Raw genomic sequence first — 9,713 nt, 5'->3', positions numbered from 1 at the left:
TCCTCTTCCTAATATTTTAAAATGTGTCAAAGGTTTTGGAGTTTAGATAATGAAAAAGGAGTCACTTTCTAATGCCTTCTCGATTTCTTCCAGAGAGAGAAATGAAAAAGCTTACGGCACCTGGGATTCCCAGGCGGTCTTCCATCCAAGTACTAACCAGGCCCTACTCTGCTTAGCTTCTGAGATCTGACGAGATCAGGCGGAGCCAGAGAGGTATGGCCGTAAGCAACTGTATGTCCTCTTCCTAATCTTTTAAAATGTGTCAAAGGTTTTGTAGTTTTGACAATGAAATGGAGTCACTTTCTAAGGCCTTCTCTGTGTCTTTTACAGATCGAAATGAAAAAGCTTACAGCACCTGGGATTCCCAGGCGGTCTTCCATCCAAGTACTAACCAGGCCCTACTCTGCTTAGCTTCTGAGATCAGACGAGATCAGGCGGAGCCAGAGAGGTATGGCCGTAAGCAACTGTATGTCCTCTTCCTAATCTTTTAAAATGTGTCAAAGGTTTTGGAGTTTTGATAATGAAAAAGGAGTCACTTTCTAATGCCTTGTCGATTTCTTCCAGAGAGAGAAATGAAAAAGCTTACGGCACCTGGGATTCCCAGGCGGTCTTCCATCCAAGTACTAACCAGGCCCTACTCTGCTTAGCTTCTGAGATCAGACGAGATCAGGCGGAGCAAGAGAGGTATGGCCGTAAGCAACTGTATGTCCTCTTCCTAATCTTTTAAAATGTGTCAAAGGTTTTGTAGTTTTGACAATGAAATGGAGTCACTTTCTAAGGCCTTCTCTGTGTCTTTTACAGATCGAAATGAAAAAGCTTACAGCACCTGGGATTCCCAGGCGGTCTTCCATCCAAGTACTAACCAGGCCCTACTCTGCTTAGCTTCTGAGATCAGACGAGATCAGGCGGAGCCAGAGAGGTATGGCCGTAAGCAACTGTATGTCCTCTTCCTAATCTTTTAAAATGTGTCAAAGGTTTTGGAGTTTTGATAATGAAAAAGGAGTCACTTTCTAATGCCTTCTCGATTTCTTCCAGAGAGAGAAATGAAAAAGCTTACGGCACCTGGGATTCCCAGGCGGTCTTCCATCCAAGTACTAACCAGGCCCTACTCTGCTTAGCTTCTGAGATCAGACGAGATCAGGCGAAGCCAGAGAGGTATGGCCGTAAGCAACTGTATGTCCTCTTCCTAATATTTTAAAATGTGTCAAAGGTTTTGGAGTTTAGATAATGAAAAAGGAGTCACTTTCTAATGCCTTCTCGATTTCTTCCAGAGAGAGAAATGAAAAAGCTTACGGCACCTGGGATTCCCAGGCGGTCTTCCATCCAAGTACTAACCAGGCCCTACTCTGCTTAGCTTCTGAGATCAGACGAGATCAGGCGGAGCCAGAGAGGTATGGCCGTAAGCAACTGTATGTCCTCTTCCTAATCTTTTAAAATGTGTCAAAGGTTTTGGAGTTTTGATAATGAAAAAGGAGTCACTTTCTAATGCCTTGTCGATTTCTTCCAGAGAGAGAAATGAAAAAGCTTACGGCACCTGGGATTCCCAGGCGGTCTTCCATCCAAGTACTAACCAGGCCCTACTCTGCTTAGCTTCTGAGATCAGACGAGATCAGGCGGAGCAAGAGAGGTATGGCCGTAAGCAACTGTATGTCCTCTTCCTAATCTTTTAAAATGTGTCAAAGGTTTTGTAGTTTTGACAATGAAATGGAGTCACTTTCTAAGGCCTTCTCTGTGTCTTTTACAGATCGAAATGAAAAAGCTTACAGCACCTGGGATTCCCAGGCGGTCTTCCATCCAAGTACTAACCAGGCCCTACTCTGCTTAGCTTCTGAGATCAGACGAGATCAGGCGGAGCCAGAGAGGTATGGCCGTAAGCAACTGTATGTCCTCTTCCTAATCTTTTAAAATGTGTCAAAGGTTTTGGAGTTTTGATAATGAAAAAGGAGTCACTTTCTAATGCCTTCTCGATTTCTTCCAGAGAGAGAAATGAAAAAGCTTACGGCACCTGGGATTCCCAGGCGGTCTTCCATCCAAGTACTAACCAGGCCCTACTCTGCTTAGCTTCTGAGATCTGACGAGATCAGGCGGAGCCAGAGAGGTATGGCCGTAAGCAACTGTATGTCCTCTTCCTAATCTTTTAAAATGTGTCAAAGGTTTTGTAGTTTTGACAATGAAATGGAGTCACTTTCTAAGGCCTTCTCTGTGTCTTTTACAGATCGAAATGAAAAAGCTTACAGCACCTGGGATTCCCAGGCGGTCTTCCATCCAAGTACTAACCAGGCCCTACTCTGCTTAGCTTCTGAGATCAGACGAGATCAGGCGGAGCCAGAGAGGTATGGCCGTAAGCAACTGAATGTCCTCTACCTAATCTTTTAAAATGTGTCAAAGGTTTTGGAGTTTTGATAATGAAAAAGGAGTCACTTTCTAAGGCCTTCTCTGTGTCTTTTACAGATCGAAATGAAAAAGCTTACAGCACCTGGGATTCGCAGGCGGTCTTCCATCCAAGTACTAACCAGGCCCTACTCTGCTTAGCTTCTGAGATCAGACGAGATCAGGCCGAGCCAGAGAGGTATGGCCGTAAGCAACTGTATGTCCTCTTCCTAATCTTTTAAAATGTGTCAAAGGTTTTGGAGTTTTGATAATGAAAAAGGAGTCACTTTCTAATGCCTTCTCGATTTCTTCCAGAGAGAGAAATGAAAAAGCTTACGGCACCTGGGATTCCCAGGCGGTCTTCCATCCAAGTACTAACCAGGCCCTACTCTGCTTAGCTTCTGAGATCAGACGAGATCAGGCGGAGCCAGAGAGGTATGGCCGTAAGCAACTGTATGTCCTCTACCTAATCTTTTAAAATGTGTCAAAGGTTTTGTAGTTTTGACAATGAAATGGAGTCACTTTCTAAGGCCTTCTCTGTGTCTTTTACAGATCGAAATGAAAAAGCTTACAGCACCTGGGATTCCCAGGCGGCCTTCCATCCAAGTACTAACCAGGCCCTACTCTGCTTAGCTTCTGAGATCAGACGAGATCAGGCGAAGCCAGAGAGGTATGGCCGTAAGCAACTGTATGTCCTCTTCCTAATATTTTAAAATGTGTCAAAGGTTTTGGAGTTTAGATAATGAAAAAGGAGTCACTTTCTAATGCCTTCTCGATTTCTTCCAGAGAGAGAAATGAAAAAGCTTACGGCACCTGGGATTCCCAGGCGGTCTTCCATCCAAGTACTAACCAGGCCCTACTCTGCTTAGCTTCTGAGATCTGACGAGATCAGGCGGAGCCAGAGAGGTATGGCCGTAAGCAACTGTATGTCCTCTTCCTAATCTTTTAAAATGTGTCAAAGGTTTTGTAGTTTTGACAATGAAATGGAGTCACTTTCTAAGGCCTTCTCTGTGTCTTTTACAGATCGAAATGAAAAAGCTTACAGCACCTGGGATTCCCAGGCGGTCTTCCATCCAAGTACTAACCAGGCCCTACTCTGCTTAGCTTCTGAGATCTGACGAGATCAGGCGGAGCCAGAGAGGTATGGCCGTAAGCAACTGTAGGTCCTCTACCTAATCTTTTAAAATGTGTCAAAGGTTTTGGAGTTTTGATAATGAAAAAGGAGTCACTTTCTAAGGCCTTCTCTGTGTCTTTTACAGATCGAAATGAAAAAGCTTACAGCACCTGGGATTCGCAGGCGGTCTTCCATCCAAGTACTAACCAGGCCCTACTCTGCTTAGCTTCTGAGATCAGACGAGATCAGGCCGAGCCAGAGAGGTATGGCCGTAAGCAACTGTATGTCCTCTTCCTAATCTTTTAAAATGTGTCAAAGGTTTTGGAGTTTTGATAATGAAAAAGGAGTCACTTTCTAATGCCTTCTCGATTTCTTCCAGAGAGAGAAATGAAAAAGCTTACGGCACCTGGGATTCCCAGGCGGTCTTCCATCCAAGTACTAACCAGGCCCTACTCTGCTTAGCTTCTGAGATCAGACGAGATCAGGCGGAGCCAGAGAGGTATGGCCGTAAGCAACTGTATGTCCTCTACCTAATCTTTTAAAATGTGTCAAAGGTTTTGTAGTTTTGACAATGAAATGGAGTCACTTTCTAAGGCCTTCTCTGTGTCTTTTACAGATAGAAATGAAAAAGCTTACGGCACCTGGGATTCCCAGGCGGTCTTCCATCCAAGTACTAACCAGGCCCTACTCTGCTTAGCTTCTGAGATCTGACGAGATCAGGCGGAGCCAGAGAGGTATGGCCGTAAGCAACTGTATGTCCTCTTCCTAATATTTTAAAATGTGTCAAAGGTTTTGGAGTTTAGATAATGAAAAAGGAGTCACTTTCTAATGCCTTCTCGATTTCTTCCAGAGAGAGAAATGAAAAAGCTTACGGCACCTGGGATGCCCAGGCGGTCTTCCATCCAAGTACTAACCAGGCCCTACTCTGCTTAGCTTCTGAGATCTGACGAGATCAGGCGGAGCCAGAGAGGTATGGCCGTAAGCAACTGTATGTCCTCTTCCTAATCTTTTAAAATGTGTCAAAGGTTTTGTAGTTTTGACAATGAAATGGAGTCACTTTCTAAGGCCTTCTCTGTGTCTTTTACAGATCGAAATGAAAAAGCTTACAGCACCTGGGATTCCCAGGCGGTCTTCCATCCAAGTACTAACCAGGCCCTACTCTGCTTAGCTTCTGAGATCAGACGAGATCAGGCGGAGCCAGAGAGGTATGGCCGTAAGCAACTGTATGTCCTCTTCCTAATCTTTTAAAATGTGTCAAAGGTTTTGGAGTTTTGATAATGAAAAAGGAGTCACTTTCTAATGCCTTCTCGATTTCTTCCAGAGAGAGAAATGAAAAAGCTTACGGCACCTGGGATTCCCAGGCGGTCTTCCATCCAAGTACTAACCAGGCCCTACTCTGCTTAGCTTCTGAGATCAGACGAGATCAGGCGGAGCAAGAGAGGTATGGCCGTAAGCAACTGTATGTCCTCTTCCTAATCTTTTAAAATGTGTCAAAGGTTTTGTAGTTTTGACAATGAAATGGAGTCACTTTCTAAGGCCTTCTCTGTGTCTTTTACAGATCGAAATGAAAAAGCTTACAGCACCTGGGATTCCCAGGCGGTCTTCCATCCAAGTACTAACCAGGCCCTACTCTGCTTAGCTTCTGAGATCAGACGAGATCAGGCCGAGCCAGAGAGGTATGGCCGTAAGCAACTGTATGTCCTCTTCCTAATCTTTTAAAATGTGTCAAAGGTTTTGGAGTTTTGATAATGAAAAAGGAGTCACTTTCTAATGCCTTCTCGATTTCTTCCAGAGAGAGAAATGAAAAAGCTTACGGCACCTGGGATTCCCAGGCGGTCTTCCATCCAAGTACTAACCAGGCCCTACTCTGCTTAGCTTCTGAGATCAGACGAGATCAGGCGGAGCCAGAGAGGTATGGCCGTAAGCAACTGTATGTCCTCTACCTAATCTTTTAAAATGTGTCAAAGGTTTTGTAGTTTTGACAATGAAATGGAGTCACTTTCTAAGGCCTTCTCTGTGTCTTTTACAGATAGAAATGAAAAAGCTTACGGCACCTGGGATTCCCAGGCGGTCTTCCATCCAAGTACTAACCAGGCCCTACTCTGCTTAGCTTCTGAGATCTGACGAGATCAGGCAGAGCCAGAGAGGTATGGCCGTAAGCAACTGTATGTCCTCTTCCTAAAATTTTAAAATGTGTCAAAGGTTTTGGAGTTTAGATAATGAAAAAGGAGTCACTTTCTAATGCCTTCTCGATTTCTTCCAGAGAGAGAAATGAAAAAGCTTACGGCACCTGGGATTCCCAGGCGGTCTTCCATCCAAGTACTAACCAGGCCCTACTCTGCTTAGCTTCTGAGATCTGACGAGATCAGGCGGAGCCAGAGAGGTATGGCCGTAAGCAACTGTATGTCCTCTTCCTAATCTTTTAAAATGTGTCAAAGGTTTTGTAGTTTTGACAATGAAATGGAGTCACTTTCTAAGGCCTTCTCTGTGTCTTTTACAGATCGAAATGAAAAAGCTTACAGCACCTGGGATTCCCAGGCGGTCTTCCATCCAAGTACTAACCAGGCCCTACTCTGCTTAGCTTCTGAGATCAGACGAGATCAGGCGGAGCCAGAGAGGTATGGCCGTAAGCAACTGTATGTCCTCTTCCTAATCTTTTAAAATGTGTCAAAGGTTTTGGAGTTTTGATAATGAAAAAGGAGTCACTTTCTAATGCCTTCTCGATTTCTTCCAGAGAGAGAAATGAAAAAGCTTACGGCACCTGGGATTCCCAGGCGGTCTTCCATCCAAGTACTAACCAGGCCCTACTCTGCTTAGCTTCTCAGATCAGACGAGATCAGGCGGAGCAAGAGAGGTATGGCCGTAAGCAACTGTATGTCCTCTTCCTAATCTTTTAAAATGTGTCAAAGGTTTTGTAGTTTTGACAATGAAATGGAGTCACTTTCTAAGGCCTTCTCTGTGTCTTTTACAGATCGAAATGAAAAAGCTTACAGCACCTGGGATTCCCAGGCGGTCTTCCATCCAAGTACTAACCAGGCCCTACTCTGCTTAGCTTCTGAGATCAGACGAGATCAGGCGGAGCCAGAGAGGTATGGCCGTAAGCAACTGTATGTCCTCTTCCTAATCTTTTAAAATGTGTCAAAGGTTTTGGAGTTTTGATAATGAAAAAGGAGTCACTTTCTAATGCCTTCTCGATTTCTTCCAGAGAGAGAAATGAAAAAGCTTACGGCACCTGGGATTCCCAGGCGGTCTTCCATCCAAGTACTAACCAGGCCCTACTCTGCTTAGCTTCTGAGATCTGACGAGATCAGGCGGAGCCAGAGAGGTATGGCCGTAAGCAACTGTATGTCCTCTTCCTAATCTTTTAAAATGTTCCAAAGGTTTTGTAGTTTTGACAATGAAATGGAGTCACTTTCTAAGGCCTTCTCTGTGTCTTTTACAGATCGAAATGAAAAAGCTTACAGCACCTGGGATTCCCAGGCGGTCTTCCATCCAAGTACTAACCAGGCCCTACTCTGCTTAGCTTCTGAGATCAGACGAGATCAGGCGGAGCCAGAGAGGTATGGCCGTAAGCAACTGTATGTCCTCTTCCTAATCTTTTAAAATGTGTCAAAGGTTTTGGAGTTTTGACAATGAAATGGAGTCACTTTCTAAGGCCTTCTCTGTGTCTTTTACAGATCGAAATGAAAAAGCTTACAGCACCTGGGATTCCCAGGCGGTCTTCCATCCAAGTACTAACCAGGCCCTACTCTGCTTAGCTTCTGAGATCAGACGAGATCAGGCGGAGCAAGAGAGGTATGGCCGTAAGCAACTGTATGTCCTCTTCCTAATCTTTTAAAATGTGTCAAAGGTTTTGGAGTTTTGATAATGAAAAAGGAGTCACTTTCTAATGCCTTCTCGATTTCTTCCAGAGAGAGAAATGAAAAAGCTTACGGCACCTGGGATTCCCAGGCGGTCTTCCATCCAAGTACTAACCAGGCCCTACTCTGCTTAGCTTCTGAGATCAGACGAGATCAGGAGGAGCCAGAGAGGTATGGCCGTAAGCAACTGTATGTCCTCTACCTAATCTTTTAAAATGTGTCAAAGGTTTTGTAGTTTTGACAATTAAATGGAGTCACTTTCTAAGGCCTTCTCTGTGTCTTTTACAGATCGAAATGAAAAAGCTTACAGCACCTGGGATTCCCAGGCGGTCTTCCATCCAAGTACTAACCAGGCCCTACTCTGCTTAGCTTCTGAGATCTGACGAGATCAGGCGGAGCCAGAGAGGTATGGCCGTAAGCAACTGTATGTCCTCTACCTAATCTTTTAAAATGTGTCAAAGGTTTTGGAGTTTTGACAATGAAATGGAGTCACTTTCTAAGTTCTTCTCTGTGTCTTTTACAGATCGAAATAAAAAAGCTTACAGCACCTGGGATTCCCAGGCGGTCTTCCATCCAAGTACTAACCAGGCCCTACTCTGCTTAGCTTCTGAGATCAGACGAGATCAGGCGGAGCCAGAGAGGTATGGCCGTAAGCAACTGGATGTCCTCTTCCTAATCTTTTAAAATGTGTCAAAGGTTTTGGAGTTTTGATAATGAAAAAGGAGTCACTTTCTAATGCCTTCTCGATTTCTTCCAGAGAGAGAAATGAAAAAGCTTACGGCACCTGGGATTCCCAGGCGGTCTTCCATCCAAGTACTAACCAGGCCCTACTCTGCTTAGCTTCTGAGATCTGACGAGATCAGGCGGAGCCAGAGAGGTATGGCCGTAAGCAACTGTATGTCCTCTACCTAATCTTTTAAAATGTGTCAAAGGTTTTGTAGTTTTGACAATTAAATGGAGTCACTTTCTAAGGCCTTCTCTGTGTCTTTTACAGATCGAAATGAAAAAGCTTACAGCACCTGGGATTCCCAGGCGGTCTTCCATCCAAGTACTAACCAGGCCCTACTCTGCTTAGCTTCTGAGATCAGACGAGATCAGGCGAAGCCAGAGAGGTATGGCCGTAAGCAACTGTATGTCCTCTTCCTAATATTTTAAAATGTGTCAAAGGTTTTGGAGTTTAGATAATGAAAAAGGAGTCACTTTCTAATGCCTTCTCGATTTCTTCCAGAGAGAGAAATGAAAAAGCTTACGGCACCTGGGATTCCCAGGCGGTCTTCCATCCAAGTACTAACCAGGCCCTACTCTGCTTAGCTTCTGAGATCTGACGAGATCAGGCGGAGCCAGAGAGGTATGGCCGTAAGCAACTGTATGTCCTCTTCCTAATCTTTTAAAATGTGTCAAAGGTTTTGTAGTTTTGACAATGAAATGGAGTCACTTTCTAAGGCCTTCTCTGTGTCTTTTACAGATCGAAATGAAAAAGCTTACAGCACCTGGGATTCCCAGGCGGTCTTCCATCCAAGTACTAACCAGGCCCTACTCTGCTTAGCTTCTGAGATCAGACGAGATCAGGCCGAGCCAGAGAGGTATGGCCGTAAGCAACTGTATGTCCTCTTCCTAATCTTTTAAAATGTGTCAAAGGTTTTGGAGTTTTGATAATGAAAAAGGAGTCACTTTCTAATGCCTTCTCGATTTCTTCCAGAGAGAGAAATGAAAAAGCTTACGGCACCTGGGATTCCCAGGCGGTCTTCCATCCAAGTACTAACCAGGCCCTACTCTGCTTAGCTTCTGAGATCTGACGAGATCAGGCGGAGCCAGAGAGGTATGGCCGTAAGCAACTGTATGTCCTCTTCCTAATCTTTTAAAATGTGTCAAAGGTTTTGTAGTTTTGACAATGAAATGGAGTCACTTTCTAAGGCCTTCTCTGTGTCTTTTACAGATCGAAATGAAAAAGCTTACAGCACCTGGGATTCCCAGGCGGCCTTCCATCCAAGTACTAACCAGGCCCTACTCTGCTTAGCTTCTGAGATCAGACGAGATCAGGCGGAGCCAGAGAGGTATGGCCGTAAGCAACTGTATGTCCTCTACCTAATCTTTTAAAATGTGTCAAAGGTTTTGTAGTTTTGACAATGAAATGGAGTCACTTTCTAAGGCCTTCTCTGTGTCTTTTACAGATAGAAATGAAAAAGCTTACGGCACCTGGGATTCCCAGGCGGTCTTCCATCCAAGTACTAACCAGGCCCTACTCTGCTTAGCTTCTGAGATCAGACGAGATCAGGCGGAGCCAGAGAGGTATGGCCGTAAGCAACTGTATGTCCTCTACCTAATCTTTTAAAATGTGTCAAAGGTTTTGTAGTTTTGACAATTAAATG

At 44.5% G+C, this 9,713-nt stretch overlaps 41 non-coding genes across 41 annotated transcripts; all 41 read right to left on the bottom strand.

Annotated features, from left to right (window-relative positions):
• Positions 1-108: 108 nt before the first annotated feature.
• LOC144393480 (5S ribosomal RNA) lies at positions 109-227 on the bottom strand. The gene has a single exon (XR_013456325.1). It is a non-coding gene; the product is annotated as a 5S ribosomal RNA (ribosomal RNA).
• A 116-nt stretch (positions 228-343) lies between these two features.
• On the bottom strand, positions 344-462 carry LOC144396044 (5S ribosomal RNA). The gene has a single exon (XR_013458190.1). It is a non-coding gene; the product is annotated as a 5S ribosomal RNA (ribosomal RNA).
• Positions 463-579: 117 nt separating this feature from the next.
• Positions 580-698, bottom strand: LOC144397181 (5S ribosomal RNA). The gene has a single exon (XR_013459326.1). It is a non-coding gene; the product is annotated as a 5S ribosomal RNA (ribosomal RNA).
• A 116-nt stretch (positions 699-814) lies between these two features.
• LOC144396043 (5S ribosomal RNA) lies at positions 815-933 on the bottom strand. Its single transcript, XR_013458189.1, has one exon. It is a non-coding gene; the product is annotated as a 5S ribosomal RNA (ribosomal RNA).
• Positions 934-1,050: 117 nt separating this feature from the next.
• On the bottom strand, positions 1,051-1,169 carry LOC144400864 (5S ribosomal RNA). Its single transcript, XR_013462799.1, has one exon. It is a non-coding gene; the product is annotated as a 5S ribosomal RNA (ribosomal RNA).
• A 117-nt stretch (positions 1,170-1,286) lies between these two features.
• On the bottom strand, positions 1,287-1,405 carry LOC144401596 (5S ribosomal RNA). The gene has a single exon (XR_013463531.1). It is a non-coding gene; the product is annotated as a 5S ribosomal RNA (ribosomal RNA).
• Positions 1,406-1,522: 117 nt separating this feature from the next.
• LOC144397180 (5S ribosomal RNA) lies at positions 1,523-1,641 on the bottom strand. The gene has a single exon (XR_013459325.1). It is a non-coding gene; the product is annotated as a 5S ribosomal RNA (ribosomal RNA).
• A 116-nt stretch (positions 1,642-1,757) lies between these two features.
• On the bottom strand, positions 1,758-1,876 carry LOC144396041 (5S ribosomal RNA). The gene has a single exon (XR_013458187.1). It is a non-coding gene; the product is annotated as a 5S ribosomal RNA (ribosomal RNA).
• A 117-nt stretch (positions 1,877-1,993) lies between these two features.
• On the bottom strand, positions 1,994-2,112 carry LOC144393359 (5S ribosomal RNA). Its single transcript, XR_013456211.1, has one exon. It is a non-coding gene; the product is annotated as a 5S ribosomal RNA (ribosomal RNA).
• A 116-nt stretch (positions 2,113-2,228) lies between these two features.
• Positions 2,229-2,347, bottom strand: LOC144396040 (5S ribosomal RNA). Its single transcript, XR_013458186.1, has one exon. It is a non-coding gene; the product is annotated as a 5S ribosomal RNA (ribosomal RNA).
• Positions 2,348-2,464: 117 nt separating this feature from the next.
• LOC144399668 (5S ribosomal RNA) lies at positions 2,465-2,583 on the bottom strand. The gene has a single exon (XR_013461814.1). It is a non-coding gene; the product is annotated as a 5S ribosomal RNA (ribosomal RNA).
• A 117-nt stretch (positions 2,584-2,700) lies between these two features.
• LOC144401595 (5S ribosomal RNA) lies at positions 2,701-2,819 on the bottom strand. The gene has a single exon (XR_013463530.1). It is a non-coding gene; the product is annotated as a 5S ribosomal RNA (ribosomal RNA).
• A 116-nt stretch (positions 2,820-2,935) lies between these two features.
• LOC144398252 (5S ribosomal RNA) lies at positions 2,936-3,054 on the bottom strand. Its single transcript, XR_013460399.1, has one exon. It is a non-coding gene; the product is annotated as a 5S ribosomal RNA (ribosomal RNA).
• Positions 3,055-3,171: 117 nt separating this feature from the next.
• On the bottom strand, positions 3,172-3,290 carry LOC144393238 (5S ribosomal RNA). The gene has a single exon (XR_013456096.1). It is a non-coding gene; the product is annotated as a 5S ribosomal RNA (ribosomal RNA).
• A 116-nt stretch (positions 3,291-3,406) lies between these two features.
• LOC144389754 (5S ribosomal RNA) lies at positions 3,407-3,525 on the bottom strand. The gene has a single exon (XR_013453906.1). It is a non-coding gene; the product is annotated as a 5S ribosomal RNA (ribosomal RNA).
• A 117-nt stretch (positions 3,526-3,642) lies between these two features.
• On the bottom strand, positions 3,643-3,761 carry LOC144399667 (5S ribosomal RNA). The gene has a single exon (XR_013461813.1). It is a non-coding gene; the product is annotated as a 5S ribosomal RNA (ribosomal RNA).
• A 117-nt stretch (positions 3,762-3,878) lies between these two features.
• On the bottom strand, positions 3,879-3,997 carry LOC144401594 (5S ribosomal RNA). Its single transcript, XR_013463529.1, has one exon. It is a non-coding gene; the product is annotated as a 5S ribosomal RNA (ribosomal RNA).
• A 116-nt stretch (positions 3,998-4,113) lies between these two features.
• Positions 4,114-4,232, bottom strand: LOC144393117 (5S ribosomal RNA). The gene has a single exon (XR_013456061.1). It is a non-coding gene; the product is annotated as a 5S ribosomal RNA (ribosomal RNA).
• Positions 4,233-4,349: 117 nt separating this feature from the next.
• LOC144398543 (5S ribosomal RNA) lies at positions 4,350-4,468 on the bottom strand. Its single transcript, XR_013460690.1, has one exon. It is a non-coding gene; the product is annotated as a 5S ribosomal RNA (ribosomal RNA).
• A 116-nt stretch (positions 4,469-4,584) lies between these two features.
• LOC144396039 (5S ribosomal RNA) lies at positions 4,585-4,703 on the bottom strand. Its single transcript, XR_013458185.1, has one exon. It is a non-coding gene; the product is annotated as a 5S ribosomal RNA (ribosomal RNA).
• A 117-nt stretch (positions 4,704-4,820) lies between these two features.
• Positions 4,821-4,939, bottom strand: LOC144397179 (5S ribosomal RNA). Its single transcript, XR_013459324.1, has one exon. It is a non-coding gene; the product is annotated as a 5S ribosomal RNA (ribosomal RNA).
• Positions 4,940-5,055: 116 nt separating this feature from the next.
• LOC144399208 (5S ribosomal RNA) lies at positions 5,056-5,174 on the bottom strand. Its single transcript, XR_013461353.1, has one exon. It is a non-coding gene; the product is annotated as a 5S ribosomal RNA (ribosomal RNA).
• Positions 5,175-5,291: 117 nt separating this feature from the next.
• On the bottom strand, positions 5,292-5,410 carry LOC144401593 (5S ribosomal RNA). Its single transcript, XR_013463528.1, has one exon. It is a non-coding gene; the product is annotated as a 5S ribosomal RNA (ribosomal RNA).
• A 116-nt stretch (positions 5,411-5,526) lies between these two features.
• On the bottom strand, positions 5,527-5,645 carry LOC144397084 (5S ribosomal RNA). Its single transcript, XR_013459229.1, has one exon. It is a non-coding gene; the product is annotated as a 5S ribosomal RNA (ribosomal RNA).
• Positions 5,646-5,762: 117 nt separating this feature from the next.
• LOC144392985 (5S ribosomal RNA) lies at positions 5,763-5,881 on the bottom strand. The gene has a single exon (XR_013456049.1). It is a non-coding gene; the product is annotated as a 5S ribosomal RNA (ribosomal RNA).
• A 116-nt stretch (positions 5,882-5,997) lies between these two features.
• On the bottom strand, positions 5,998-6,116 carry LOC144396038 (5S ribosomal RNA). Its single transcript, XR_013458184.1, has one exon. It is a non-coding gene; the product is annotated as a 5S ribosomal RNA (ribosomal RNA).
• Positions 6,117-6,233: 117 nt separating this feature from the next.
• LOC144399749 (5S ribosomal RNA) lies at positions 6,234-6,352 on the bottom strand. Its single transcript, XR_013461895.1, has one exon. It is a non-coding gene; the product is annotated as a 5S ribosomal RNA (ribosomal RNA).
• A 116-nt stretch (positions 6,353-6,468) lies between these two features.
• LOC144396037 (5S ribosomal RNA) lies at positions 6,469-6,587 on the bottom strand. The gene has a single exon (XR_013458183.1). It is a non-coding gene; the product is annotated as a 5S ribosomal RNA (ribosomal RNA).
• Positions 6,588-6,704: 117 nt separating this feature from the next.
• LOC144392864 (5S ribosomal RNA) lies at positions 6,705-6,823 on the bottom strand. Its single transcript, XR_013456038.1, has one exon. It is a non-coding gene; the product is annotated as a 5S ribosomal RNA (ribosomal RNA).
• A 116-nt stretch (positions 6,824-6,939) lies between these two features.
• Positions 6,940-7,058, bottom strand: LOC144396036 (5S ribosomal RNA). The gene has a single exon (XR_013458182.1). It is a non-coding gene; the product is annotated as a 5S ribosomal RNA (ribosomal RNA).
• Positions 7,059-7,174: 116 nt separating this feature from the next.
• Positions 7,175-7,293, bottom strand: LOC144397826 (5S ribosomal RNA). Its single transcript, XR_013459973.1, has one exon. It is a non-coding gene; the product is annotated as a 5S ribosomal RNA (ribosomal RNA).
• Positions 7,294-7,410: 117 nt separating this feature from the next.
• On the bottom strand, positions 7,411-7,529 carry LOC144404975 (5S ribosomal RNA). Its single transcript, XR_013466917.1, has one exon. It is a non-coding gene; the product is annotated as a 5S ribosomal RNA (ribosomal RNA).
• Positions 7,530-7,645: 116 nt separating this feature from the next.
• Positions 7,646-7,764, bottom strand: LOC144389753 (5S ribosomal RNA). Its single transcript, XR_013453904.1, has one exon. It is a non-coding gene; the product is annotated as a 5S ribosomal RNA (ribosomal RNA).
• Positions 7,765-7,880: 116 nt separating this feature from the next.
• On the bottom strand, positions 7,881-7,999 carry LOC144396035 (5S ribosomal RNA). Its single transcript, XR_013458181.1, has one exon. It is a non-coding gene; the product is annotated as a 5S ribosomal RNA (ribosomal RNA).
• Positions 8,000-8,116: 117 nt separating this feature from the next.
• LOC144392743 (5S ribosomal RNA) lies at positions 8,117-8,235 on the bottom strand. The gene has a single exon (XR_013456027.1). It is a non-coding gene; the product is annotated as a 5S ribosomal RNA (ribosomal RNA).
• Positions 8,236-8,351: 116 nt separating this feature from the next.
• LOC144391574 (5S ribosomal RNA) lies at positions 8,352-8,470 on the bottom strand. Its single transcript, XR_013455306.1, has one exon. It is a non-coding gene; the product is annotated as a 5S ribosomal RNA (ribosomal RNA).
• A 117-nt stretch (positions 8,471-8,587) lies between these two features.
• On the bottom strand, positions 8,588-8,706 carry LOC144392627 (5S ribosomal RNA). The gene has a single exon (XR_013456011.1). It is a non-coding gene; the product is annotated as a 5S ribosomal RNA (ribosomal RNA).
• A 116-nt stretch (positions 8,707-8,822) lies between these two features.
• Positions 8,823-8,941, bottom strand: LOC144399207 (5S ribosomal RNA). Its single transcript, XR_013461352.1, has one exon. It is a non-coding gene; the product is annotated as a 5S ribosomal RNA (ribosomal RNA).
• A 117-nt stretch (positions 8,942-9,058) lies between these two features.
• Positions 9,059-9,177, bottom strand: LOC144392522 (5S ribosomal RNA). Its single transcript, XR_013455912.1, has one exon. It is a non-coding gene; the product is annotated as a 5S ribosomal RNA (ribosomal RNA).
• A 116-nt stretch (positions 9,178-9,293) lies between these two features.
• LOC144398321 (5S ribosomal RNA) lies at positions 9,294-9,412 on the bottom strand. Its single transcript, XR_013460468.1, has one exon. It is a non-coding gene; the product is annotated as a 5S ribosomal RNA (ribosomal RNA).
• Positions 9,413-9,528: 116 nt separating this feature from the next.
• On the bottom strand, positions 9,529-9,647 carry LOC144401592 (5S ribosomal RNA). The gene has a single exon (XR_013463527.1). It is a non-coding gene; the product is annotated as a 5S ribosomal RNA (ribosomal RNA).
• Positions 9,648-9,713: the final 66 nt, after the last annotated feature.

The sequence above is a fragment of the Gasterosteus aculeatus genome, chromosome 2, assembly GCF_964276395.1.
Source record: "Gasterosteus aculeatus chromosome 2, fGasAcu3.hap1.1, whole genome shotgun sequence".
Lineage (NCBI taxonomy): Eukaryota > Metazoa > Chordata > Actinopteri > Perciformes > Gasterosteidae > Gasterosteus > Gasterosteus aculeatus.
Note: the sequence above shows the minus strand (reverse complement) of the source record. Positions and strands in the feature narration are given on the sequence as shown.